This window comes from Salvelinus namaycush, chromosome 20 (genome assembly GCF_016432855.1).
Source record: "Salvelinus namaycush isolate Seneca chromosome 20, SaNama_1.0, whole genome shotgun sequence".
NCBI classification, from domain to species: Eukaryota; Metazoa; Chordata; class Actinopteri; order Salmoniformes; family Salmonidae; genus Salvelinus; species Salvelinus namaycush.
This window is the reverse complement of record NC_052326.1, coordinates 34,164,926-34,192,682: the sequence shown is the minus strand read 5'-3', so window position 1 is coordinate 34,192,682 and position 27,757 is coordinate 34,164,926. Positions and strand designations below refer to the sequence as shown.

Sequence of the window (27,757 nt, the reverse complement as noted above, 5' to 3'; positions counted from 1 at the left end):
GTTCTAACAAACAAGCCATTAACCTTGTGACATATTCTGTCACAATGTCTCAAAGTTTAACTGTTCAATCAACTGAAAAGAAAAAGAAAGAATTCAAAAACAAGGGTGTGGTTCCACTGGTCCAAGACAGCTAATGGTTCTGCATCTACGGCCAGGGCTGCACTGGAATTGTAATTTTGTGTGTATGTGCAGGCATGTGTGTGTGTGGGGTCTGCAGCAACACTGCAGACCCTAAATCATAGGCATAAACTAATCATGGTTTGGCTGTTCTGACACACCCTTGATGGATCATCACAAACCTGGACCAGGGCCAGTCTGTCATCATCTGGCACAGTGTGTGTGTGTGTGTGTGTGTGTGTGTGTACGTGTGTGTGTATGACCGGGACACTGGAGCCAAAGGACCGGTGCAAACATGAAAATGTCCTGCTGTTTTATCGCTTTCAAAGCGGAATTCAAACTGCTAAATAAAAGGCCTAGCTCAAATCAGAGTATATATCACTGTTCAAGCACTTAATAACTCAACAGAGGTCAAAACTGTAACTGAAATATCTCTTGCCACCATTTGACTGTTCAGTCTATCAAAAACATTTAATCAAAAGGTCCATAGTCTTTGAGATAGTCACTGGGCTGGAGACCAACCGAACACAATAGAGCTCTGAGGCTGTGTTAATACAGGCAGCCCAATTCTGATCTTTAGACCAATTATTTGCTTTGGCCAAAAGACCAATTAGTGGTAAAAAAAATAATAACATTATTGGGCTGCCTGTGTAAACGCAGCCTGACTGCAGCAAGGTGTGCTGCTTAAACAGATTGGAGTGGCTGCAGCTGGTACCTTCTCGGGATTAACATGGATAACCGGCATCCCGGGACCGCCCTGGGAACACTGTTCACATTTCCTGAAAAAATTTAATGACAAGACCCGGGAAATTACAACATTTTCCCCCAATGTCGCACTAATGCAGTTCCACAGCAGTAGATGATCAACTAATACAATAGCACATAATCAAATAGTTTGTCGTATCGAAGCCTTTAGCCTAGCGTATTTACTTCACACAAAGTCGCCATAAATCCAAAGCACACACATAATTGACACTGCTGGACAGCACAACCGACCCGAATGTAGTTAATAAACCCTACAGGAAACCCCTAGAGTACAGCCTAGAAAAGAACGCGTGCCTCTTTGCGTTGTCATTGTGACTCTTCAGATAATCACAAATTTGGTAGGCCTATGCACAATTCACTACATAGTCATCTCTGTCACAGACATGAAGTATGTTAACAATTCAGAGACTTGAGGGAAAACTATATCTTCTCCTGTCCTAGAGCCTAGGTTATTTTCCTGTCTGGCCCCAATCTCACTGAAACCCAGTATGCTGACTCCTGTCTCGCATGAAAATTCCTAACTTTATTCTGTAATCCATAGGTTGCATTATGAAAGCACGTCTCTCGCCTAAGTATGTCAAAATACCGCTATAACATTTTCCCCGCTTCTCTGCGCTGTCTCGTATTGCTGCCCATATGAGAGCTCCGGTAGAGAATGTGTGATCAACAAACGGTATGAGAGAAGATATGGATATTTTGGTCTGGGTTAAGATACCATGATATTGCAACTATTTCCACTCTTCATCTCCCTGTTATTCATGAGTTGATCTGCTATCTGCATAATTGTCAACTCGATTTTGCCAAATATAGGAGATATTCTGTCATTCGTTGAAGGAGGTTATCTAGCAAGCTTAGCAACTTTTGTAATTTAACTTTTGATTGACTGCCATTACAAAGTTTGTATGATTCGACAACGCTATACTCAGGGTGCACTCTGTGCGTCCTGAACGCTCTCTGTGTCGAGATAGCCTACTGCTGAAAAGCGCTGAATGAGTTGAGGAACATGAACTGCCTGTTTCGCAATTCACAACTATGTCATTAGTGATCAAAGATAGTTACTCTATCACTATTAAATATCAGATTCACTTTCTCTGAAATCTTTACATAGTGGTGCAACCAAGCCTACAAGGTGGTGCAAAGCCCCTCTGATTGGCCTGGCATAGTGTCACGCCCTGACCTTAGAGATCCTTTTTATGTCTCTATTTTGGTTTGGTCAGGGCGTGAGTTGGGGTGGGTATTCTATGTTCTATGTTGTGTATTTCTTTGTGTTTGGCTGGGTGTGGTTCTCAATCAGAGGCAGCTGTCTATTGTTGTCTCTGATTGAGAACCATACTTAGGTAGCCCTTTTTTCCACCTGTCTTTGTGGGAAGTTGACTTTGTTTAGGGCACATAGCCTTTGAGCTTCACGGTTTGTTTTTGTAGTGTTTATTGTTTTGTTCGGCGTCATTTTGATTATTAATAAAGAAAATGTACGCTCACCACGCTGCACCTTGGTCCTCTCCTTTCAACAGCCGTGACACATAGTGACGATATCTTGGTTTAAACGCTTTAAATGGGCACTTCTGCAGTACTTCCCGGGACTCTGGATAAATTGGAATTATTCCCGGTATTGAAACTTGGTTGATTTTCGGGAAAATATGAATCCCTATTAGTGCCTTCCTCTGCTGCAGCCAGGATCCCTTTATGTGAACTGCATGCATCAATACTTTCCTTGAATGAGATGATTCAACCTTCCTTTCAGCACATCACTGCCTATCTCCAGCCTTCCTATGTGTGTGTGTGTGTGTGTGTGTGTGTGTGTGTGTGTGTGTGTGTGTGTGTGTGTGTGTGTGTGTGTGTGTGTGTGTGTGTGTGTGTGTGTGTGTGTGTGTGTGTGCCATTATCCGCAATGCGTATCAAATTGACATGGCATCAGAGTAAATACATAGAACATTGATTTACTTTTTCTGGTTCTCCTGTGCTCTGTCCAATTCAACACAGGGGCAATGTATCGACCCATTTAGAGAAGGCACTTTAGAACCATTCTTGTTCCGTCAGCTAGCCTTAGAGTTGTGAGCTGTGATACATTTACATTTACATTTAAGTCATTTAGCAGACGCTCTTATCCAGAGCGACTTACAAATTGGTGCATTCACCTTATGATATCCAGTGGAACAGCCACTTTACAATAGTGCATCTAAATCTTTTAAGGGGGGGGGGGGGGGGGGGGGGGGGTTAGAAGGATTACTTTATCCTATCCTAGGTATTCCTTAAAGAGGTGGGGTTTCAGGTGTCTCCGGAAGGTGGTGATTGACTCCGCTGTCCTGGCGTCGTGAGGGAGTTTGTTCCACCATTGGGGTGCCAGAGCAGCGAACAGTTTTGACTGGGCTGAGCGGGAACTGTACTTCCTCAGAGGTAGGGAGGCGAGCAGGCCAGAGGTGGATGAACGCAGTGCCCTTGTTTGGGTGTAGGGCCTGATCAGAGCCTGAAGGTACGGAGGTGCCGTTCCCCTCACAGCTCCGTAGGCAAGCACCATGGTCTTGTAGCGGATGCGAGCTTCAACTGGAAGCCAGTGGAGAGAGCGGAGGAGCGGGGTGACGTGAGAGAACTTGGGAAGGTTGAACACCAGACGGGCTGCGGCGTTCTGGATGAGTTGTAGGGGTTTAATGGCACAGGCAGGGAGCCCAGCCAACAGCGAGTTGCAGTAATCCAGACGGGAGATGACAAGTGCCTGGATTAGGACCTGCGCCGCTTCCTGTGTGAGGCAGGGTCGTACTCTGCGGATGTTGTAGAGCATGAACCTACAGGAACGGGCCACCGCCTTGATGTTAGTTGAGAACGACAGGGTGTTGTCCAGGATCACGCCAAGGTTCTTAGCGCTCTGGGAGGAGGACACAATGGAGTTGTCAACCGTGATGGCGAGATCATGGAACGGGCAGTCCTTCCCCGGGAGGAAGAGCAGCTCCGTCTTGCCGAGGTTCAGCTTGAGGTGGTGATCCGTCATCCACACTGATATGTCTGCCAGACATGCAGAGATGCGATTCGCCACCTGGTTATCAGAAGGGGGAAAGGAGAAGATTAATTGTGTGTCGTCTGCATAGCAATGATAGGAGAGACCATGTGAGGTTATGACAGAGCCAAGTGACTTGGTGTATAGCGAGAATAGGAGAGGGCCTAGAACAGAGCCCTGGGGGACACCAGTGGTGAGAGCACGTGGTGAGGAGACAGATTCTCGCCACGCCACCTGGTAGGAGCGACCTGTCAGGTAGGACGCAATCCAAGCGTGGGCCGCGCCGGAGATGCCCAACTCGGAGAGGGTGGAGAGGAGGATCTGATGGTTCACAGTATCAAAGGCAGCCGATAGGTCTAGAAGGATGAGAGCAGAGGAGAGAGAGTTAGCTTTAGCAGTGCGGAGCGCCTCCGTGACACAGAGAAGAGCAGTCTCAGTTGAATGACTAGTCTTGAAACCTGACTGATTTGGATCGAGAAGGTCATTCTGAGAGAGATAGCAGGAGAGCTGGCCAAGGACGGCACGTTCAAGAGTTTTGGAGAGAAAAGAAAGAAGGGATACTGGTCTGTAGTTGTTGACATCGGAGGGATCGAGTGTAGGTTTTTTCAGAAGGGGTGCAACTCTCGCTCTCTTGAAGACGGAAGGGACGTAGCCAGTGGTCAAGGATGAGTTGATGAGCGAGGTGAGGTAAGGGAGAAGGTCTCCGGAAATGGTCTGGAGAAGAGAGGAGGGGATAGGGTCAAGCGGGCAGGTTGTTGGGCGGCCGGCCGTCACAAGACGCGAGATTTCATCTGGGGAGAGAGGGGAGAAAGAGGTCAAAGCACAGGGTAGGGCAGTGTGAGCAGAACCAGCGGTGTCGTTTGACTTAGCAAACGAGGATCGGATGTCGTCAACCTTCTTTTCAAAATGGTTGACGAAGTCATCCGCAGAGAGGGAGGAGGGGGGGGAGGGGGAGGAGGATTCAGGAGGGAGGAGAAGGTGGCAAAGAGCTTCCTAGGGTTAGAGGCAGATGCTTGGAATTTAGAGTGGTAGAACGTGGCTTTAGCAGCAGAGACAGAAGAGGAAAATGTAGAGAGGAGGGAGTGAAAGGATGCCAGGTCCGCAGGGAGGCGAGTTCTCCTCCATTTCCGCTCGGCTGCCCGGAGCCCTGTTCTGTGAGCTCGCAATGAGTCGTCGAGCCACGGGGCAGGAGGGGAGGACCGAGCCGGCCTGGAGGATAGGGGACATAGAGAGTCAAAGGATGCAAAAAGGGAGGAGAGGAGGGTTGAGGAGGCAGAATCAGGAGATAGGTTGGAGAAGGTTTGAGCAGAGGGAAGAGATGATAGGATGGAAGAGGAGAGAGTAGCGGGGGAGAGAGAGCGAAGGTTTGGACGGCGCGATACCATCCGAGTAGGGGCAGAGTGGGAAGTGTTGGATGAGAGTGAGAGGGAAAAGGATACAAGGTAGTGGTCGGAGACTTGGAGGGGAGTTGCAATGAGATTAGTGGAAGAACAGCATCTAGTAAAGATGAGGTCAAGCGTATTGCCTGCCTTGTGAGTAGGGGGGGAAGGTGAGAGGGTGAGGTCAAAAGAGGAGAGGAGTGGAAAGAGGGAGGCAGAGAGGAATGAGTCAAAGGTAGACGTGGGGAGGTTAAAGTCACCCAGAACTGTGAGAGGTGAGCCATCCTCAGGGAAGGAACTTATCAAGGCGTCAAGCTCATTGATGAACTCTCCAAGGGAACCTGGAGGGCGATAAATGATAAGGATGTTAAGCTTGAAAGGGCTGGTAACTGTGACAGCATGGAATTCAAAGGAGGCGATAGACAGATGGGTCAGGGGAGAAAGAGAGAATGTCCACTTGGGAGAGATGAGGATCCCAGTGCCACCACCCCGCTGACCAGAAGCTCTCGGGGTGTGCGAGAACACGTGGGCAGACGAGGAGAGAGCAGTAGGAGTAGCAGTGTTATCTGTGGTAATCCATGTTTCCGTCAGTGCCAAGAAGTCGAGGGACTGGAGGGAAGCATAGGCTGAGATGAACTCTGCCTTGTTGGCCGCAGATCGGCAGTTCCAGAGGCTGCCGGAGACCTGGAACTCCACGTGGGTCGTGTGCGCTGGGACCACCAGGTTAGGGTGGCAGCGGCCACGCGGTGTGAAGCGTTTGTATGGTCTGTGCAGAGAGGAGAGAACAGGGATAGACAGACACATAGTTGACAGGCTACAGAAGAGGCTACGCTAATGCAAAGGAGATTGGAATGACAAGTGGACTACACGTCTCGAATGTTCAGAAAGTTAAGCTTACGTAGCAAAAATCTTATTGACTAAAATGATTAAAATGATGCAGTACTGCTGACTGGTGAAGTAGGCTAGCTAGCAGTGGCTGCGTTGTTGACTATGTTTGGAAGTGTTGCTGGCTAGGTAGCCTCGATAACTGGCTAGGTAACCTCGATAACTGGCTAGATAATTACTCTAAACTACACAATTATCTTAGATACAAGGACAGCAAAGACAACTATGTAGCTAGCTAACACTACACTAATCAAATCGTTCCGTTGTACTGTTTCGGTAGAAGTTGGCTAGCTGGCTAGCTAGCAGTGTTGACAACGTTAGGAGGGCGAAAATAGCTGGCTAGCTGACTTTGTTTAAAAGTGGAGCTGGCTAGGTAACCTCGATAACTGGCTAGATAATTACTCTAAACTACACAATTATCTTAGATACAAAGACAGCGAAGACAACTATGTAGCTAGCTAACACTACACTAATCAAATCGTTCCGTTGTACTGTTTCGGTAGAAGTTGGCTAGCTGGCTAGCTGGCTAGCTAGCAGTGTTGACGGCGAAAATAGCTGGCTAGCTGACTTTGTTTAAAAGTGGAACTGGCTAGGTAACCTCGATAACTGGCTAGATGATTACTCGAAACTACACAATTATCCTAGATGCAAAGACAACTATGTAGCTAGCTAACACTACACTAATCAAATCGTTCCGTTGCAATGATTCGGTAGAAGTTGGCTAGCTGGCTAGCTAGCAGTGTTGACAACGTTAGAAGATTCGATAATTCGATAATAATCTAAACTACACAATTATCTTTGATACAAAGACGGCTATGTAGCTAGCTAAGAAAAAAGTGCTAAGATCAAACAAATCAAACCGTTGTACTGTAATGTAATTAAATTAAATGTAATACTACCTGTGGAGCAATGCGAAATGCGACCACTCGCTCCAACCCGGAAGTCGATGGAGAGTGGGGAGAGGGTGAGAGTACATGAGAGTGGGGATGAGGGTGAGCGAGGGTGAGGGGTTGAGGAGGGAGACAGTCCCTGTCCCTGTAAGCTCCAACTCTTTAGCAGACCTGTTCTATCAGTTTCCTCCCCCTGGCCTAACCCCTTGATGGTGGCATAATTCATCACAACAGAAACCCCACCATAAACAGGACAGAGGACAGCTGGGCCCACTCCCCCTCACCTCAAGGAGAGGGCTGTTTCACTTATCCTTCAGAGGTCTGGCAGGTTCACCTTCACTGGAGTTCCCTCACTTTCAGTTCAACATTTATCACACAAACAGGTCTTAATAGTTGACCACTGTCATTTTTAGCTGTAGTTTGACGAGTTAAAAAAAGTTACAGTATTGAAAGTAAAGTATAATTTTTCATTATCCTACATATTTCATCTAAAGTGTATTTTCAAGCTTCCAATCACAGTTTTATATAACTAGTCTCCAGATTAAGATATGACACAGACTATGTTTTTCAAGGGAAAACCAAGACTCAGAGACCATTCTTACCTTGTGAAGTCAAATCTTACAAAAGAAAAACAGATCTGTACCTGCGCTGTAAGGTATAGCACCTTTCCCTCAGCTTAGAGTCAACACAATGCACATACACAGGTCATGCAGACACACCTGTTGTGTCAGTACCCCCTACACCTCCCTGGCGAGAGTTAACTGAAATGGTTGACTTGGTGCTGATGCTTAGCCATCCTTCGTTTTTCCACTCCACCTCACCCTCTCCCTGTCAATGTTGAGCCACAGGGAGTTATTTCCATGACTAGGCAGTTCCATCTCCCTAGACACCTCTTCCTCTCACTGTTAGACAAATACACTGAGTATTACATGGAACTATTAGAAAATACAGAAAGACTGGGTGAGTGAGGGAATTGTTGCAATGCTGAATGAATGTGTGGCTCAGTTGGTAAGAGAGTTGTGCTAGCAACGCCAGGACTGTGGGTTCAATTCCTGCTGGAATCACTAAAATGTATGAACTCCCTGTACTGTAAATTGCATTAGATAAAAGCTGAATGGCATATATAGAATTCCTTCATTAATGATGGACGGACCTTGAGTTGGAAAAAACATGAAGAGTACCAAGTGCACAGAAAAATGGAATTGGTAGAAATAATGTATTTAGGGCTCAATAAACCTGGTGGTTAAGAGGAAAGAGTTGATAAAGAGTCTCAGTGATCTCTTTCACAATGGCTCTATAGTCAGACTTCATTTACCACTGGTATATTAAAATGGTGTTGATTAATCTCAGTCTCTGTCCTCTCTCATTCTCCTCTCTCCTTCCATCTACTGTATAAACACATGCACACACCCTTCCTCTAATTCTCTCTCCTTTACCCTTCTAACACACACACACACATACTCACTCCCCTATTCTGTTCGATGTGGTGGCGGTGCTGTCTTATCAGGCAGTGCAGCTGTGGCTGGTGAATTAGGGCTGTCTGTGGGACTCAGCTCAGGTTGCAGGCTCTATAATCAGCTCTATTAGGAGGACTGGAACTGCAGCTAGGATACAGCTCTCTCTCTCCCTCTCTGTTTCATTCTGTTGAGTGCAAATGAAGAATGGTGAAGGGGTGACCTGTTTCCTGCTTTTAGCTTGTAACCCTTGATTCAATCCAATACAGGAAGTGATTGGTGGGTACACAAAAAGCTGTGACATAACATACATTTAGAGAATGCATGGATATACTGTCACGTTCCTGACCTGTTTTCTGTTAGTTTTGTATGTGTTAGTTGGTCAGGACGTGAGTTTGGGTGGGCAGTCTATGTTTTCTGTTTCTATGTTGGTTTAAAGGGTGACCTAATATGGCTCTCAATTAGAGGCAGGTGGTTTTCATTTCCTCTGATTGAGAGTCATATTAAGGTAGGTGTTTTCACACTGTTTGTTTGTGGGTGGTTGTTGTCCGTGTCAGTGTATGTTCGCACCACACGGGACTGTTTCGTTGTCGTTAGTATATGTAGTCTGTTCCTGTTCGTGCGTTCTTCATGTTTTATGTAAGTTCTCTCGTTCAGGTCTGTCTAATTCGTTTTGTTTTGTAAAATTATCAAGTGTTCTTCGTGTGTTTAGTTTCGTCTTGTTAAATAAAGTTCATTATGTATTCACAACCCGCTGCGCCTTGGTCTACTCTCTCACCGAAAGACGACCGTTACAGAACCACCCACCGTTCCAGAACCAAGCAGCGCAAGTTCGCAAGTTCGAGCAGCGGCCAAGAGATCAGGACTCATGGACTTGGGAGGAAGTATTAGAGGGAAAAGGACACTGGGCGCACATTGGGGAATATCGCCGCGCTCGTGAGGAGATGGAGGCAGCGCGAGCCCAGGAGCGGTGGTATGAGGAGGCAGCAAAGAGACGTGGCTGGAAACCGGAGAATGAAGCTCAAAACCGGATTTATGAAGGTATGCGGCTAGCACGGAAGCCCGTGAAGAAACCCCAAAAATTTCTTGGGGGGGGCTAAGAGGTAGTGGGCCAAGGGCAGGTAGGAGACCTGCGCCCACTTCCCAGGCTAACCGTGGAGAGCGGGAGTACGGGCAGACGCCGTGTTACGCAGTAGAGCGCACGGTGTCTCCTGTACGTGTGCATAGCCCGGTGCGGGTTATTCCACCTCCCCGCACTGGTAGGGCTAGATTGGGCATTGAGCCAGGTGCCATGATGCCGGCTCAACGCGTCTGGTCTCCAGTGCGTCTCCTCGGGCCGGCATACATGGCACCAGCCTTACGCATGGTGTCCCCGGTTCGCCTACATAGCCCGGTGCGGGTTATTCCACCTCCCGGGAGCATTCAACCAGGTAAGGTTGGGCAGGCTCAATGCTCAAGGGAGCCAGTACGCTTGCACGGTCCGGTATTTCCGGCGCTACCTCCCAGCCTCAGCCCAGTACCACCAGTGCCTACACTACGCACCAGGCTTCCAGTGCGTTTTCAGAGCCCTGTTCCTCCTCCACGCACTCTTCCTATGGTGCGTGTCTCCAGCCCAGTGCCTCCAGTTCCGGCACCACGCACTAAGCCACCTGTGCGTCTCCAGAGTCCTGTACGCACTGTTCCTTCTCCCCGCACTCATTCTGAGGTGCGTGCTCTCAGCCCGGTACCACCAGTCCCGGTACCACGCACCAGTCCTATAGTGCGCTTTGAGAACTCAGTGTGTCATGTTACCGCTCCCCGCACTAGCCTTGAGGTGCGTGTCTCCAGTCCGGTACCACCAGTTCCGGTACCACGCACCAGGCCTACAGTGCGTCTCAGCCGGTCAGTCTGCCGTCTGCCCAGCGGCGCCTGAACTGCCCGTCTGCCAAGCAGCGCCTGAACTGCCCGTCTGCCAAGCGGCGCCTGAACTGCCCGTCTGTCAAGCGGCGCCTGAACTGCCCGTCTGTATTGAGCCTTCAAAGCCGCCCGTCTGCCATGAGCCTGCAAAGCCGCCCGTCTGCCATGAGCCTACAGAGCCGTCCGCCAGACAGGAGCCGCTAGAGCCTTCCGCCAGACAGGAGCCGCTAGAGCCTTCCGCCAGACCGGATCAGCCAGAGCCTTCCGCCAGACCGGATCAGCCAGAGCCTTCCGCCAGACAGGATCAGCCAGAGCCTTCCGCCAGACCGGATCAGCCAGAGCCTTCCGCCAGACCGGATCAGCCAGAGCCGTCAGCTAGCCATGAGCGTCCAGAGCCGTCAGCCAGCCATGAGCGTCCAGAGCCGTCAGCCAGCCATGAGCGTCCAGAGCCGTCAGCCAGCCATGAGCGTCCAGAGCCGTCAGCTAGCCATGAGCGTCCAGAGCCGTCAGCTAGCCATGAGCGTCCAGAGCCGTCAGCCAACCATGAGCTGTCCCTCAGTCCAGAGCTGCCATGTATCCAGAACTGCCCCTCAGTCCAGAGCTGTCTCTCTGTCCGGAGCTGCCCTTCAGTCCGGAGTTGCCCCTCTATCCTGAGCTACCTCTCTATCCTGAGCTACCTCTCTATCCTGAGCTACCTCTCTATCCTGAACTACCTATCTGTCCTGAGCTACCTTGTCCCGGAGCTGTCCCTTATTTTGATGTTACCCGGTATATTAGGTGGGTGGAGTAAGAGGGTGGTCATTCTGAGGGAGAGACGTAAGCTGGGATTGACTATGGTGGGGTGGGGACCTCGCCCAGAGCCTGAGCCACCACCGTGGTCAGATGCCCACCCTGACCCTCCCCTAGACTTTGTGCTGGTGCGCCCGGAGTTCGCACCTTAAGGGGGGGTTATGTCACGTTCCTGACCTGTTTTCTGTTAGTTTTGTATGTGTTAGTTGGTCAGGACGTGAGTTTGGGTGGGCAGTCTATGTTTTCTGTTTCTATGTTGGTTTAAAGGGTGACCTAATATGGCTCTCAATTAGAGGCAGGTGGTTTTCATTTCCTCTGATTGAGAGTCATATTAAGGTAGGTGTTTTCACACTGTTTGTTTGTGGGTGGTTGTCGTCCGTGTCAGTGTATGTTCGCACCACACGGGACTGTTTCGTTGTCGTTAGTATATGTAGTCTGTTCCTGTTCGTGCGTTCTTCATGTTTTATGTAAGTTCTCTCGTTCAGGTCTGTCTAATTCGTTTTGTTTTGTAAAATTATCAAGTGTTCTTCGTGTGTTTAGTTTCGTCTTGTTAAATAAAGTTCATTATGTATTCACAACCCGCTGCGCCTTGGTCTACTCTCTCACCGAAAGACGACCGTTACAGAACCACCCACCGTTCCAGAACCAAGCAGCGCAAGTTCGAGCAGCGGCCAAGAGATCAGGACTCATGGACTTGGGAGGAAGTATTAGAGGGAAAAGGACACTGGGCGCACATTGGGGAATATCGCCGCGCTCGTGAGGAGATGGAGGCAGCGCGAGCCCAGGAGCGGTGGTATGAGGAGGCAGCAAAGAGACGTGGCTGGAAACCGGAGAATGAAGCTCAAAACCGGATTTATGAAGGTATGCGGCTAGCACGGAAGCCCGTGAAGAAACCCCAAAAATTTCTTGGGGGGGGGCTAAGAGGTAGTGGGCCAAGGGCAGGTAGGAGACCTGCGCCCACTTCCCAGGCTAACCGTGGAGAGCGGGAGTACGGGCAGACGCCGTGTTACGCAGTAGAGCGCACGGTGTCTCCTGTACGTGTGCATAGCCCGGTGCGGGTTATTCCACCTCCCCGCACTGGTAGGGCTAGATTGGGCATTGAGCCAGGTGCCATGATGCCGGCTCAACGCGTCTGGTCTCCAGTGCGTCTCCTCGGGCCGGCATACATGGCACCAGCCTTACGCATGGTGTCCCCGGTTCACCTACATAGCCCGGTGCGGGTTATTCCACCTCCCGGGAGCATTCAACCAGGTAAGGTTGGGCAGGCTCAATGCTCAAGGGAGCCAGTACGCTTGCACGGTCCGGTATTTCCGGCGCTACCTCCCAGCCTCAGCCCAGTACCACCAGTGCCTACACTACGCACCAGGCTTCCAGTGCGTTTTCAGAGCCCTGTTCCTCCTCCACGCACTCTTCCTATGGTGCGTGTCTCCAGCCCAGTGCCTCCAGTTCCGGCACCACGCACTAAGCCACCTGTGCGTCTCCAGAGTCCTGTACGCACTGTTCCTTCTCCCCGCACTCATTCTGAGGTGCGTGCTCTCAGCCCGGTACCACCAGTCCCGGTACCACGCACCAGTCCTATAGTGCGCTTTGAGAACTCAGTGTGTCATGTTACCGCTCCCCGCACTAGCCTTGAGGTGCGTGTCTCCAGTCCGGTACCACCAGTTCCGGTACCACGCACCAGGCCTACAGTGCGTCTCAGCCGGTCAGTCTGCCGTCTGCCCAGCGGCGCCTGAACTGCCCGTCTGCCAAGCAGCGCCTGAACTGCCCGTCTGCCAAGCGGCGCCTGAACTGCCCGTCTGCCAAGCGGCGCCTGAACTGCCCGTCTGTCAAGCGGCGCCTGAACTGCCCGTCTGTATTGAGCCTTCAAAGCCGCCCGTCTGCCATGAGCCTGCAAAGCCGCCCGTCTGCCATGAGCCTACAGAGCCGTCCGCCAGACAGGAGCCGCTAGAGCCTTCCGCCAGACAGGAGCCGCTAGAGCCTTCCGCCAGACCGGATCAGCCAGAGCCTTCCGCCAGACCGGATCAGCCAGAGCCTTCCGCCAGACAGGATCAGCCAGAGCCTTCCGCCAGACCGGATCAGCCAGAGCCTTCCGCCAGACCGGATCAGCCAGAGCCTTCCGCCAGACCGGATCAGCCAGAGCCGTCAGCTAGCCATGAGCGTCCAGAGCCGTCAGCCAGCCATGAGCGTCCAGAGCCGTCAGCCAGCCATGAGCGTCCAGAGCCGTCAGCCAGCCATGAGCGTCCAGAGCCGTCAGCTAGCCATGAGCGTCCAGAGCCGTCAGCTAGCCATGAGCGTCCAGAGCCGTCAGCCAACCATGAGCTGTCCCTCAGTCCAGAGCTGCCATGTATCCAGAACTGCCCCTCAGTCCAGAGCTGTCTCTCTGTCCGGAGCTGCCCTTCAGTCCGGAGTTGCCCCTCTATCCTGAGCTACCTCTCTATCCTGAGCTACCTCTCTATCCTGAGCTACCTCTCTATCCTGAGCTACCTCTCTATCCTGAGCTACCTCTCTATCCTGAACTACCTATCTGTCCTGAGCTACCTTGTCCCGGAGCTGTCCCTTATTTTGATGTTACCCGGTATATTAGGTGGGTGGAGTAAGAGGGTGGTCATTCTGAGGGAGAGACGTAAGCTGGGATTGACTATGGTGGGGTGGGGACCTCGCCCAGAGCCTGAGCCACCACCGTGGTAAGATGCCCACCCTGACCCTCCCCTAGACTTTGTGCTGGTGCGCCCGGAGTTCGCACCTTAAGGGGGGGGTTATGTCACGTTCCTGACCTGTTTTCTGTTAGTTTTGTATGTGTTAGTTGGTCAGGACGTGAGTTTGGGTGGGCAGTCTATGTTTTCTGTTTCTATGTTGGTTTAAAGGGTGACCTAATATGGCTCTCAATTAGAGGCAGGTGGTTTTCATTTCCTCTGATTGAGAGTCATATTAAGGTAGGTGTTTTCACACTGTTTGTTTGTGGGTGGTTGTCGTCCGTGTCAGTGTATGTTCGCACCACACGGGACTGTTTCGTTGTCGTTAGTATATGTAGTCTGTTCCTGTTCGTGCGTTCTTCATGTTTTATGTAAGTTCTCTCGTTCAGGTCTGTCTAATTCGTTTTGTTGTTTTGTAAAATTATCAAGTGTTCTTCGTGTGTTTAGTTTCGTCTTGTTAAATAAAGTTCATTATGTATTCACAACCCGCTGCGCCTTGGTCTACTCTCTCACCGAAAGACGACCGTTACATATACAATGACTTTAGTTGTTTTATAGGGCCCTAAGGTTTCCCTGACCATGTGACCTGAAAGGGACAAACTGTGATCACATGCTGAGGAAAAACTCCCGGCCCCATACATAAGATCACTAGCTAGTGAACTGAGTTAGCCTTTCCCTCCTGCAGTATTTATGCTATTCAGGGTGAACGGGATGTATCATTCACACAGTTCATTAGTACTGGTGGTAAAATAGAATTCTCACCTTAACCGCAGAGCAATGCAGGTATTTGTGTTGTTTTAACAGGTTAATGGCTCAAACCAATCACCACTCTAGTTTACCGTTAGGTACTATTTTAATTAAAAATACACACAGCCCACTTAAGGTGCTACTCACTCTGCTATCACCTAGGTACTAACTCTATGTGTGTGTGTGTGTGTGTGTGTGTGTGTGTGTGTGTGTGTGTGTGTGTGTGTGTGTGTGTGTGTGTGTGTGTGTGTGTGTGTGTGTGTGTGTGTGTGGCAAATGATCGGTGTCTTGCGGCCTCCCTCCCCTAGCAACCACTCTCTCTCCCTCCCTCTCTCCTTCTTTCTCTTTATTGGCATTGGCTTTATTGGCATGGGAAACATATGTTAACATTGCCAAAGCAAGTGAAGTAGATAATAAACAAAAATGAAATAAACAATCAAAATAACAGTAAACATTACACTCACAGCAGTTCCAAAAGAATAAAGACATTTCAAATGTCATATTATGTCTATATACGGTGTTGTAATGATGTGCAAATAGTTAAAGTACAAAAGGGAAAATAAATAAACATAAATATGGGTTGTATTTACAATAGTGTTTGTTCTTCACTGGTTGCCCTTTTTTGTGGCAACAGATCACACATTTTGCTGCTGTGATGGCACACTGTGGTATTTCACCCAGTGGATATCTAAGTTTATCAAAATTGGGTTTGCTTTCGAATTCTTTGTGGATCTGTGTCATCTGAAGGAAATATGTGTCTCTAATATGGTCATACATTGGGCAGGAGTTAAGGAAGTGCAGCTCAGTTTCCACTTCATTTTGTGGGAAATGTGCACATAGCATGTCTTCTCTTGAGACCCAGGTCTGCCTACGACGGCCTTTCTCAATAGCAAGGCTATGCTCACTGAGTCTGTACATAGTACATATGTACAGACATAGTCAAAGCTTTGCCAAATAGCATTCTAGTTTGCTCAGTTTTTTTGTTAATTCTTTCCAATGTGTCAAGTAATTATCTTTTTGTTTTCTCGTGATTTGGTTGGGTCTAATTGTGTTGCTGTCCTAGGGCTCTGTGGGGTCTGTTTGTGTTTGTGAACAGAGCCCCAGGACCAGCTTGCTTAGGGGACTATTCTCCAGGTTCATCTCTCTGTAGGTGATGGCTTTGTTATGGAAGGTCTGGGAATCACTTCCTTCTAGGTGGCTGTAGAATTTAATGGCTCTTTTCTGGATTTTGATAATTAGCGTGTATCGGCCAAAATCTGGTCTGCATGCATTATTTGGTGGATGTAAATAATGCTTGTCACTCGCCCACCACACCCCAGTCATGCCCACGACACCCCAGTCACACCCACCACACCCCAGTCACACCCACCACACCCCAGTCATGCCGACAATGCTCAAAAGGGCTTGACTTCACACAGTCATTTTCCACACAGCTTACCACCATCAACCCCCGATCTCAGCCACCTGCTACCACACACACACACACACACACACACACACACACACACACACACACACACACACACACACACACACACACACACACACACACACACACACACACACACACACACACACACACACACACACACACACACACACAAAATAGCTCTTTACTTGAGTTTGTGTCCTTCACAGGCTCATCAGTGCTACACTAACTACATGTACATTTACATGTAAGTCATTTAGCAGACCGCTCACAGTAGTGAGTGCATACATTTTCTTACTTTTTTTTTACTAACAGACTGACAAAGTGTGAGGGGAGGACACCACCACCACAGCAAATCACTATAGCACTGGAGTAGCCTGGGGACAACACAGCTTGAGCTTCTAAACACACAAACATACACACCCCAGAGACAGAGACAGAGACAGAGAGCGAGAGATAGCCTACCTGACAGAACAATAAAAACAGATGTGAATTTTGGTTTTCCAATTAGCAGAATGTCAGAATGTAGCAGATGGTGTTGTGTGTATTCAACAATATTTGTCACAGCTGCCAGCCACACAGGGAGTGAAAACAGTGTTTCTCCAGGTCTAGGAATCATCATGGTCTGCATCTCACACTGAGAAGACCTCTGTTTGACCTTTCTGTTACCTAGTAACAGTACATCAAAACACAACCACATACTTGTACAGACACACACAGCTGTATCACCCAAAGCATCTGTCTAATTTAGCTCTGATCTCAAGGCTGGGAGGTATTTCTACTCCAGGAGGATGAATACATGTGAAATATGTCTTGTGAATAAAATCCTACTTGTACAGTGAGCTACTATGTGTCTCTGTGTCTCTTTTTCGTTCTTGATGATTTGGAGGTTTTATATGGAAATAGAAAATGCTTTAATTGGATGTAACAAGTTTACAATCTGGTGGAATATCCCAAAGAGTTGAGTTGGCTATCAACATTAGTTGGATTTCATCTACAAAAGCATACATTTGGTGGAAGCAGTGTAATCTAGGCCAGTAGTAGGATGCTGTTCAGTTTTTGTATAAAGGTTGTAGTATTTTAAACATTTTAGAAGGTCTATTGTCTACTTGTAGCATCCTTTTTTTTTTACCTTTCTGTTCCTAAATAAATATCCTTCATTTTGGAAGACTCTGTCAGTCCATTTTAAGTGCACACAGCCAGGCCAGCATTGTCACACGTAAGATAAATACATACTGATGTAGAATCTTAATTTGATCACCCTGTTGCAGGAGAAATTTCATTGCAAAACTTGTAGTGTATTTGAGGTTTAAAAAGTCTTCTGAAGTTTGTAATTTCCAATTTGATACATTTACAAAAAATGTATCAAGCCCTACAAAAATGTCCATTAATTATAATCCAAATAATAATTCACATTTAATTATTATTATTTTCCTGCTATAGCAAACTGGCTCAAATTAAGATCCTACGTATGTACAAGACACAGTTTACAATCCAACACATTTAATCCCCAATTGCCCTGGCTGTACAGAGTGATCAATGAACAAACAGCACAATACCCAACAGTCAGTCAGCTCCATGGAGAGAGTAACTGTCCTGGGAGCCCCGCCTAAAGGGATGTTGTGGGCAGAATATGTTTTGTGACTAGAGGGAGTACAGCTATGACAGGAAGTGACTTTCCATACCAGGGTAGGAGTGTATTATAGGTAACCCTAACCATTTTCCTAACCTTAACCTAAGTCTCCTAACCTGCCACATTAATTATCCTAAGCTGCTGTGTAAATTCTTCTCACCTGCTTTGGAAAAGTAACTTCCGGTCATAGCTGTACTTCCTCTAGTCAGAACCCAGAATGTGTCCCTTAGCTCTGTGCTATGAGGCTGTCTTTAAAGGGATGGTGCTCTATGGTGGACCTAATGAGGCCTGAGAAGCAGGGGAATAACTACCACAGCACATCACACTCACTTTCTCCACCACACAGACTCCTCTCCTAATTGCTATCACACTGCCAACGAGTTATCAATGGGAGAAAGTATTTCAATACAGTTCTATTGTATTGTGGAAAGAAAGTGTACCCAAAAGCTTAATGAGAGATGGGAGTGTATTTTGAAAGCCTGTTTGTATGTCCCGAAAATAAATTCTCAGATCAATGCAGACACAGAGTTCGCCTTTATATTTTTCTTAATAGTCACTCATTGGAGTGTCCTGGGGTAAGGAATGTTTTTTGTTTTTTTCTATTGTATTGTACTTGTATAATAAACAGCATAACTTGTCATTTCCGTGGACAAGTGTAAATAAAAGGTGGCTTAACTAGTATCTTGATGTTGTTTCTAACTGTATTACTGGAAAATAATTAAATCAGCCAAGTCTGAATGAACATTGAAGATCTGAGACCCACTCCAATTTGTATACCGCCCCACAGATCCATAGACAATGTAATCTCAATTGCACTCCACATTGCCCTCACCCACCTAGATAAGAGGAATATCAATGTGAGAATGCTGTTCATTGACTACAGCTCAGCGTTCAACACCATTGTCCCCTCCAAGCTTGTCAATAAACTTAGGACCCTGTGACTGAACACCTTGCTCTGAAACTGCATCCTGGACTTCCTGACGGGCTGACCCCAGGTGGTGAGTCTAGGCAACATCACCTCCGCCACCCTGACCTTTAACACGGGTGCCCCACAGGGGAGTGTGCTTAGTCCCCTCCTGTACTACCTGTTTACCCACGACTGCGTGGTGATGCACAACTCCAACACTATCATCAAGTTTGCTAACGACACAAGGGTGGTAAGCCTGACGATTAGACAGCCTACAGGGAGGAGGTCAATGACCTGGCAGTGTGGTGCCAGGACAACAACCATCCACATTGACAGGTGTAATGGTCCTGTGTGTAGCTGGTGTAGAGAGTCAGGCGCAGGACAGCAGATATGAGTAATCAACGTACTTTACTCAAAATATACAAAATACAAAGCAATATAGCGAGCCCACAATACGGACCGATGTACAATGAACAATCACTCACAAACAAACATGGGAAACAGAGGGTTAAATAATAAACAAGTAATTGGGTGAGTGAAACCAGGTGTGTAAGACAAAGACAAAACAAATGGAAAATGAAAAGTGGATCGGCGGTGGCTAGAAGGCCGGTGACGTCGACCGCCGAATGCCACCCGAACTAGGAGAGGGACCGACTTCAGCGGAAGTCGTGACAACAGGGCTGCAGTAGAGCGGGTCGAGAGCTTTAAGTTCCTCAGTGTCCAAATCACTAAGGACTTAAAATATTCCATTCACATGAGCACAGTCGTGAAGAAGGCGCGACAGCGCATCATACCCCTCAGGAAGTTGAAAATGTTTGGCATGGGCCCTCAAATCCTCAAAAAGTTCAACTGCTGCACCATTGAGAGCATCTTGACTGGCTGCATCACTTCCTGGTATGGCAACAGCACCACCCTCGATCGCATGGTGCTACAGACGGTGGTGCGGACAGCCCAGTACATCACTGGGGCTGAGCTCCCAGCCACCCAAGCCATAGGCTGTTTCTCTCTGCTTACGCATGGCAAGCGGTACCGGTGCATCAAGTGAGACACCAACAGACTTCTGAACAGCTTCTATCCCGAGCCATAACACAGCTAAATAGCTAACAGAATGACTACAAGGACTTTCTGAGTTGACCCTTGTATTTCTTTTTTTGCACTGTCTCTATGCACACTCACAGAACTCTACACACTCACCCACACTGACACTCCAACACACACATAACATCCACACACACATACAATAATCATTTACGCTGCTGCTACTCCTGTTTATCATATATCCTGATGCTTAGTCACCTTACCTCTGCTCTATACATATCTACCTCTATCACTCCAGTATCCCTCCCTGCACATTGTAAAAATGGTCTTGGAACTGACCCTGTATATAGCTTCTGACTTTCTTGTCTTCTTCTTATTTCTTATTTTTATTTCTCATGTGATTTTGTAATACCTTAAGTTGATTACTGCATTGTTGGGTTTGAAGCTTGCAAGAAAGGCATTTCACTGTACTTGTGCATGTGACATTAACACTTGAAACTTGAAGTGCTCTATCTCAGAGCAATAATGAATGACCACAGCAGACCCACTGTGCAAAGACGTCAGTGCAATGTCTAGTTTTGATTTACATTTGATTTAGTTGTCAACTAACGTGAATTCACCATGTCATTGGATTTAGATTAAAAGTTGGGTGAAAAAAAGACTAAATGCCCTAACGTTGATTACTTTTTTCAAATCCAATCTGTTTTCATGTTGATTCAACATCCTTTTTTGGTTGAAATGACATGGAAACAATGTTGATTCAACCAGTTTGTGCCTAAGGAAATAACCATTAACACTAACCGGGGACCAACGACTCAGCTGACCAAGGCAATAACCATTAACACTAACCGGGGACCAACGACTCAGCTGACCAAGGCAATAACCATTAACACTAACCGGGGACCAACGACTCAGCTGACCAAGGCAATAACCATTAACACTAACCGGGGACCAACGACTCAGCTGACCAAGGCAATAACCATTAACACTAACCGGGGACCAACGACTCAGCTGACCAAGGCAATAACCATTAACACTAACCGGGGACCAACGACTCAGCTGACCAAGGCAATAACCATTAACACTAACCGGGGACCAACGACTCAGCTGACCAAGGCAATAACTATTAACACTAACCAGGGACCAATGACTCAGCTGACCAAGGCAATAGCTATTAACACTAACCAGGGACCAACGACTCAGCTGACCAAGGCAATAACCATTAACACTAACCGGGAACCAACAACTCAGCTGACCAAGGCAATAACCATTAACACTAACCAGGAACCAACAACTCAGCTGACCAAGGCAATAACCATTAACACTAACCGGGGACCAACAACTCAGCTGACCAAGGCAATAACCATTAACACTAACCGGGAACCAACAACTCAGCTGACCAAGGCAATAACCATTAACACTAACCAGGGACCAACGACTCAGCTGACCAAGGCAATAATCATTAACATCAACCCCGTATCCGGGATCACCCCCCACCCCCCCCACACTGATTAGCATCGCTAGCATAGCTTCACAAGTAAATAGTAGCATCTAAATATCATTAAATCACAAGTCCAAGACACCAGATGAAAGATACAGATCTTGTGAATAAACCCATCATTTCTGTTTTTTAAAATGTTTTACAGGGAAGACACAATATGTAAATCTATTAGCTAACCACGTTAGCAAAATACACCATCTTTCTTTGTCCACCATTTTCTCTCTCCACCACTAGCTATCACCAATTCGGCTAAACTAAGATATTGATAGCAACAAACCAAGAAAAAAACTCATCAGATGACAGTCTGATAACATATTTATGGTATAGGATAGGTGTTGTTAGAAAAAAGTGCATATTTCAGGTAGAAATCACAGTTTACAATTGCACCGACCATCACAAATCGACTAGAATTACTAGATAGAGCAACGTGTATGACCAATTTACTCATCATAAAACATTTCATAAAAATAGACAAAGCATAGCAATGGAAAGACACAGTTCTTGTGATTTCAGACCATATTTCAGATTTTCTAAGCGTTTTTCAGCGAAAACACAATAAATCGATAAGTTAGCATACCACATGTACAAACGTTAGTAGAGCATGAATTCAAGGCAAAGGGAGCTATAACGTTATCATCGCCAAAATATATTAATTTTTTCACTAACCTTCTCAGAATTCTTCCGATGACACTCCTGTAACATCATTTTACAACATACATATACAGTTTGTTCGAAAAGGTGCATATTTAGCCATACAAAACCGTGGTTACACAATAAAAATACTAGGAAATCAAGCCTCAATATGTCTGACGTCATCTATCAGAGTGATCTAGTTTAATTGAAAGCTAATCATATACTTGACTAAAAAATACAGGGTTGACAGGAATCTTAAGACAAATTAGTTCTTAATGCAACCGCTGACTTACATTTTTAAAATTATCCTTACTTTTCAATACAGGGTTCGCCAAGTGACGCGATAACAAACAAAATGGCGAAATATGCGTTTAAAATATTTCGACAGAACAACGATTTATCATATTAAATATTGCTTACTTTGAGCTGTTCTTCCATCAGATTCTTGGGCAATGTATTCTTTCTTGGGTTTAATCTTCTTTTGGTCGAAAGATGTCCTTTGTCCGTCTAAATGCCCGCTAACGTTCGACCGGGACCCCGAAATGTGCCCGGTGCTTCACATAGAAATGCATCAAAATCGCACTAAACGGATATAAATTGCTATAAAACGGTTTAAATTAACTACCTTATGATGTTTCTAAGTCCTATATCGAATTAAATTACAGACGGATACATTTTACGTTGATAACCGAGCCTTTGAAAATGGCATCCGGAGGTGTCTTCCTGCGTAAAGGCGAGCGTCGAAAGGGGGGCTACCCTCACTCCTTGGTCCTTTATAACCTCTGAGAGCTACGCAGAAGGCCCATTCCACTTCTCATTGGTTACTGACATCCAGGGGAAGGCGGGTGCAGTTCGTGTCGTTCCATAGGATATACACAGACTTTTAAAACTGATCTGAAATCAGAGCTTCGCTCTCAGACCTTTCACTGTCTGTCATGGATTTCGCTGTAGAAAGAGTTCTGGGTCACCCACAGACATCATTCCAACTTTGTATGAAACTAGAAAGTGTTTTCTATCCAATAGAATTAATAATATGCATATTGTACGAGCAAGAATTGAGTACTAGGCAGTTTAATTTGGAGACGACAAAATGCTAATTCGGAACAGCACCCCCTGTAGTCGCAAGAACACATTAACACTAACCGGGAACCAACAACTCAGCTGACCAAGGCAATAACCATTAACACTAACCAGGGACCAACGACTCAGCTGACCAAGGCAATAATCATTAACACTAACCGGGGACCAACAACTCAGCTGACCAAGGCAATAACCATTAACACTAACCAGGGACCAATGACTCAGCTGACCAAGGCAATAACCATTAACACTAACCGGGGACCAACAACTCAGCTGACCAAGGCAATAACCATTAACACTAACCGGGGACCAACAACTCAGCTGACCAAGGCAGTTACCATTAACACTAACCAGGGACCAATGACTCAGCTGATCCACAGACATGCAAACAGTAGACACTGGCCATGTTTGAATACCCATACTTGCGTCCTAAATAGTAGGCCGTTTGAGTATGGAGAAAAAATGTAGTTTAATTGTAAGCGACATTTAGAAAAAATCAAGAATACTTTAAATGCCGGATGTCATACTAATTTCAGCTTTGACAACAGCTGATCAATTAGATATGAAGATGCGCTACCGAAATCAACGAATAGCGGGAAACAACGCAATCACGCATGACGCACTCTCAGTATGGGATTTTTACATTTTTTATAGTATGGGAATTTTCAAAAATCGAGTATAGTTTAAATGCCAGGATGTAATACTCACTTCGGCTCTTCATCTAGTAGAATTCGATACACACTTTTCCACAATGCATTGGAAGAGGTGGGCTGCAAGTAATAGGACCTAGTTCTCTTCAAACCTAACAACAAAACTAGGCTAGTTAATTGTGAAGATGCCAAATAGTGAACTTTCTGTGGTGGTGTTAGGCTAAGTAGTTTTTGTTCTCCTCAATATGATCACGAGTATTGCATCATAGGCTACTGATGTCATGTTAATCAGGCCTTTTGATTTGAACACATGGATTGTTTTAGTTTTGTAGGCTAGGCTACCTAATTTAATTATTTAATTCATGGATCAAGCCTTAGCAGTCATTCTGATCTCGTTTCCAATGATCAGTGCTGTAGTTTATTGTGTTGCTGTCCATCAGTTCTGAATTTGCGATACACCCGCAAGCCTTTTGATTGGATTTATATGTTACAGCGCTTTGGTTTCACTAGTAATGGAAATGGAACCAATGATCTGTTTCTGTCTTAAGTCCTTTTTAAATAGGATAGATGGGCTATTTGGGCTACGCTATAGGTCGAATGTGATAGTCTGCCTATAACCAGCCTGAGTAGGCCTATAACTCCATTCCTATTCTATTCAGAGTTTAGAGAAATTAAACAAATTGGAAATTAACTATTATCAGGCTGGTTGAAGTGATACATGTTGAATTCGGAAAAATCCATCTGCACTCGGCCCCTGTCTACTTAGCCAGTCACGAGCTGCTACTGTGTTGCGGTCGTGGCATACTGCATACTTTTAACTAAACGCGCCTCTGTTTCATGCAGCGCGCCAGAGCAGTTCTTCCACTGTCGGGAGAAATTGTCATATGCATATATGTTAATTGCATGCAAATAAAGGTTGCTTCGCTACCACACCAACAACGGAAGCACAATCATGGCCTCGGATTCGCGGGTGGTCGCGTTAGAACAGACCCAGGGTCTGTTTCTGTGGCGGCAGAAACGCTAAGGCTCATGTTTAGTGTTGTTTTTGGTGCTCTTTAAAACCAGCAAATTACGGTAAAAACACGACTTCTCAACACAAAGGCTGAAACATTCATAACCGATGGGCACTATACGAACATGCAAATTGTTTTGCCATCCTGGGAGAAACTGGAAGGTCTACGTTGCACAGTAATCCTAATATCGCTAACAGATCTCATGGTTTATTTTAGGAATGAGGAGACTCTTTATGATTCCTTAGTAAAAGGGAGTTATGAAATGTGAAGACACGTTACATTAGTTATCACATAAAACCAATCATATTCACTGTTTTAAACATGAACTTCCGCGCTGCACAGTTGTGTGAATCATCTGTCTTTTTAGTGCAATAAACTTTGTGGTTTCTTTAACACAAGAGGCTGCTGTTATGCCTGAATTCGACCCAAAACCAACGAGGAAGGCTGCAGTCTTGCGAGCGGTTGTATGAAACCAATCGGTACGTCAAGAAAAGCTCTCAACTGTGCCGGCCCACTCTTAATTTCTATTCAGTTCGACTCGCCATAAGTTTGGCGTCTGAACTGTGTGTAAGTCATGGTCACGCTTATAGGCCTAATAACCTCTCCTCCTACAGGCTACTTCTCTTTAAGTAGTCCACCACTCTCTCTCTTCCTCCCTCACTTTCCTAGAGTCCCCCTCTCCCTTTTCTACTTTCTCCACACTCTCTCCTTCCTCCTTTCAACTCAATTTCCACACTTCCTTCTCCCTCTCTTTACTTAAGCCTTCCTCTCCCTCTTCTCCTTTTTTCCACACTCTCTCTCCTCCTTTCTCACTCCCCCTCCCTCTCATTCTCCTCTCCTCTTCTCTATTCTCCCTCCAGCAGCACACTGACCTGACAGCAGTGCTACAGATCCTGACTCTGACAACTGGGCCTGTCACTTCCAGACGCGGCCCAGTGTGTGAGGGGGGTGGGGGCAGCAGGCCACAGAGGCTGCTGTTCCTCCTCCACATGGCTCATAGTGTAACTGTAACCACTCAGCCCCAGGCCTGGCCCCAGACACCTGCACTGCTACTACAGTACAGTCTAACACACTGCTGTACACTACAACTGACCTGACTCAGGAAGAATAGAGAAGGAGTTAGTTCCATAGGACACTAGGGATGGGAGAGGCTGATATCTAAGCCGTGAAAGAGAAGATGAGAGAGGGATTGGACAGATGGGGATAGAGAAAGAGGGATGACTGAGGTGAAGCGGTGGGGAGGTAAAGATGAGAGAAAAAGTGGTCTTAGTCAGGTTAAAAAGAGAGAGAACAGAGAAAGGGGAGAGGATGCATTCACTAGCATTGTTCAATGCCACTCATTTATTTGTGTCTCGCTCTAATTCTCTTTCTCTCTTTACCTTCCTCTTCCCTCCATCAGAACACTGTGGCCTTGGTGGGTTGTGTAGGTGAGAGAACGCAACAATGCAAATAGAGCTCATACAGGGAGGGAAGGGTGTTGTATAATTACATGTGCATCATTCAGAATTCTTCTGTGACTTCCTTTGATTGAGGAGGCACTATATTACTAGCTGTGTGTGAGTGTGTGCGTGCGTGCGAGTTACCAGTGAGAAGGGATATCACCCACATCATTTATCACGCATGTGTTTCACCACAACTTATTTTTTTACAGCCTCTGTCACTAAAAGGACAATGCTGCCAGTGCTAACAAACAGATCATAACATAAACATTATAGTGGCTAGTTTTTCCCTCTCAAAGCAATTACTTACAGGTACATAATGGTCTGTCCAAACACAGAGATAAGATCAGAGCCTAATTAAAACTGTGAGATAAGCTGGACAGAACAACATTAAAGGGAGTTTGTCATCACGAAGGGGAGTTAAGGGATTAAGGGTTATCACCATGGAAACATCCTAACTGAACCATAACTGAGTTATTATCTGCAACAAGGTCGTTTGTGAATGTACCCTTGTGGCTTGTCAGTGCCAGGTGTCCCTTATTGGAAATTAAAGGCATTGCCTAGAGTATAAAAGTTTGGCCTTCCTGTTCGGTCAGGGGATCCCTTACTATGGTAAATATGGGCATGTCTTGGGAGGACGGGAGTGATGACAATGGCGTAACCAAATTGAAGATGTGTAATTGTAAGAATGTGTCTACCGCAAGTGTGCCGGTCTCTATTGGTCCACAGTCTTTCTCTCATAGCATGCCTTAGGTTTGTGATTATTTTGTTTGCCAGAATCTAGGATCCATGTTGTATGCTACACTAATTAGTGAAAATGACTGCTCTAAACTGGATCTCTAAACACTGTGCTGTCAGCAGATATTGTGTGAAGCACAAAGACGTTAAAGATGTTCTTGCAGTCCAAGCGTCTATTGAGAATATCTTGTGGCGAACAAATATTATGTCTTTGTATATCCTAATAGTTATTCTCTTGTTCTGTCCTTGATTTTAAGAAACATTTGAGCTGTAGCCCTGAGGATTTCACCTCACAATACAACAATGTGGTGTACTGTACTATGGCTACATTAATAAGGCCTATCCATGTTACATACTTTTATTGATACTCAAGACTTGGGTTGAAATGGGCCAATGCCATTATAGAAATTCAGTACGATTTTAGAAAAACGTGGCAGTGAAATCGCTGTCTTCTAACAACATTGTCATATATTTAGGGCTGGTCTGTTTTTGGCATTATCAGTCCTAGATTCCCTACTGTATGACACAGTACATGTGGTGACTCATCAGAACAAACAAAACTATTGAGGCATTATAGCTCCTTCACGCATGGCGATATCATAGCCTGATATTGCCTAGTTCTGTGCTAACTGGATTAGAGCTAATAGAGTAATGAAATAAAGCATCAACCTTATCAGAAGATGATATACAGACAGTGGTAATGGGTTCACTGGGAGGCTAGAGATCTGTAATGTATGGGTCCAGATGTCTCTGTCTGCCTCCCTCCCTTTCCTGTGCTATGCAGTAAAGCCATCAAATTATATTACCATTGTCTTCCCTTGACACCAGTCATTAGGTCTGCCCATGCTCAGTCCAGTCTAGATCCTCCCCAATCACTTTAACCTCAATACTTAGGCTACAATCGGGCTTAATCTAATATGAGACTTTTGGCTCTCTATCAGATCTGTGTATCAGAGCCTATGTATTTGAAGGACACTTACTGTCCAAATAATGCCCATTTGAACAACTTCAAGCACCATCAGACTACAGTCTAGTCCAGTTGATAATCTTTGATTAGTTGTTCTGGCACCGGAATGGAATTTCAGAATTTTC

At 46.3% G+C, this 27,757-nt stretch overlaps 1 protein-coding gene across 1 annotated transcript in view; it reads right to left on the bottom strand.

Moving 5' to 3' along the window:
* The window catches only part of slc4a8 (solute carrier family 4 member 8), a 59,302-nt gene extending 33,894 nt beyond the window's left edge, over window positions 1-25,408 (bottom strand). The window contains exon 1 of the mRNA XM_039015379.1: window positions 25,338-25,408. The gene's annotated coding sequence lies outside the window, so the exon portion shown is untranslated. The remainder of the gene's footprint in view (window positions 1-25,337) is intronic.
* Window positions 25,409-27,757: the final 2,349 nt, after the last annotated feature.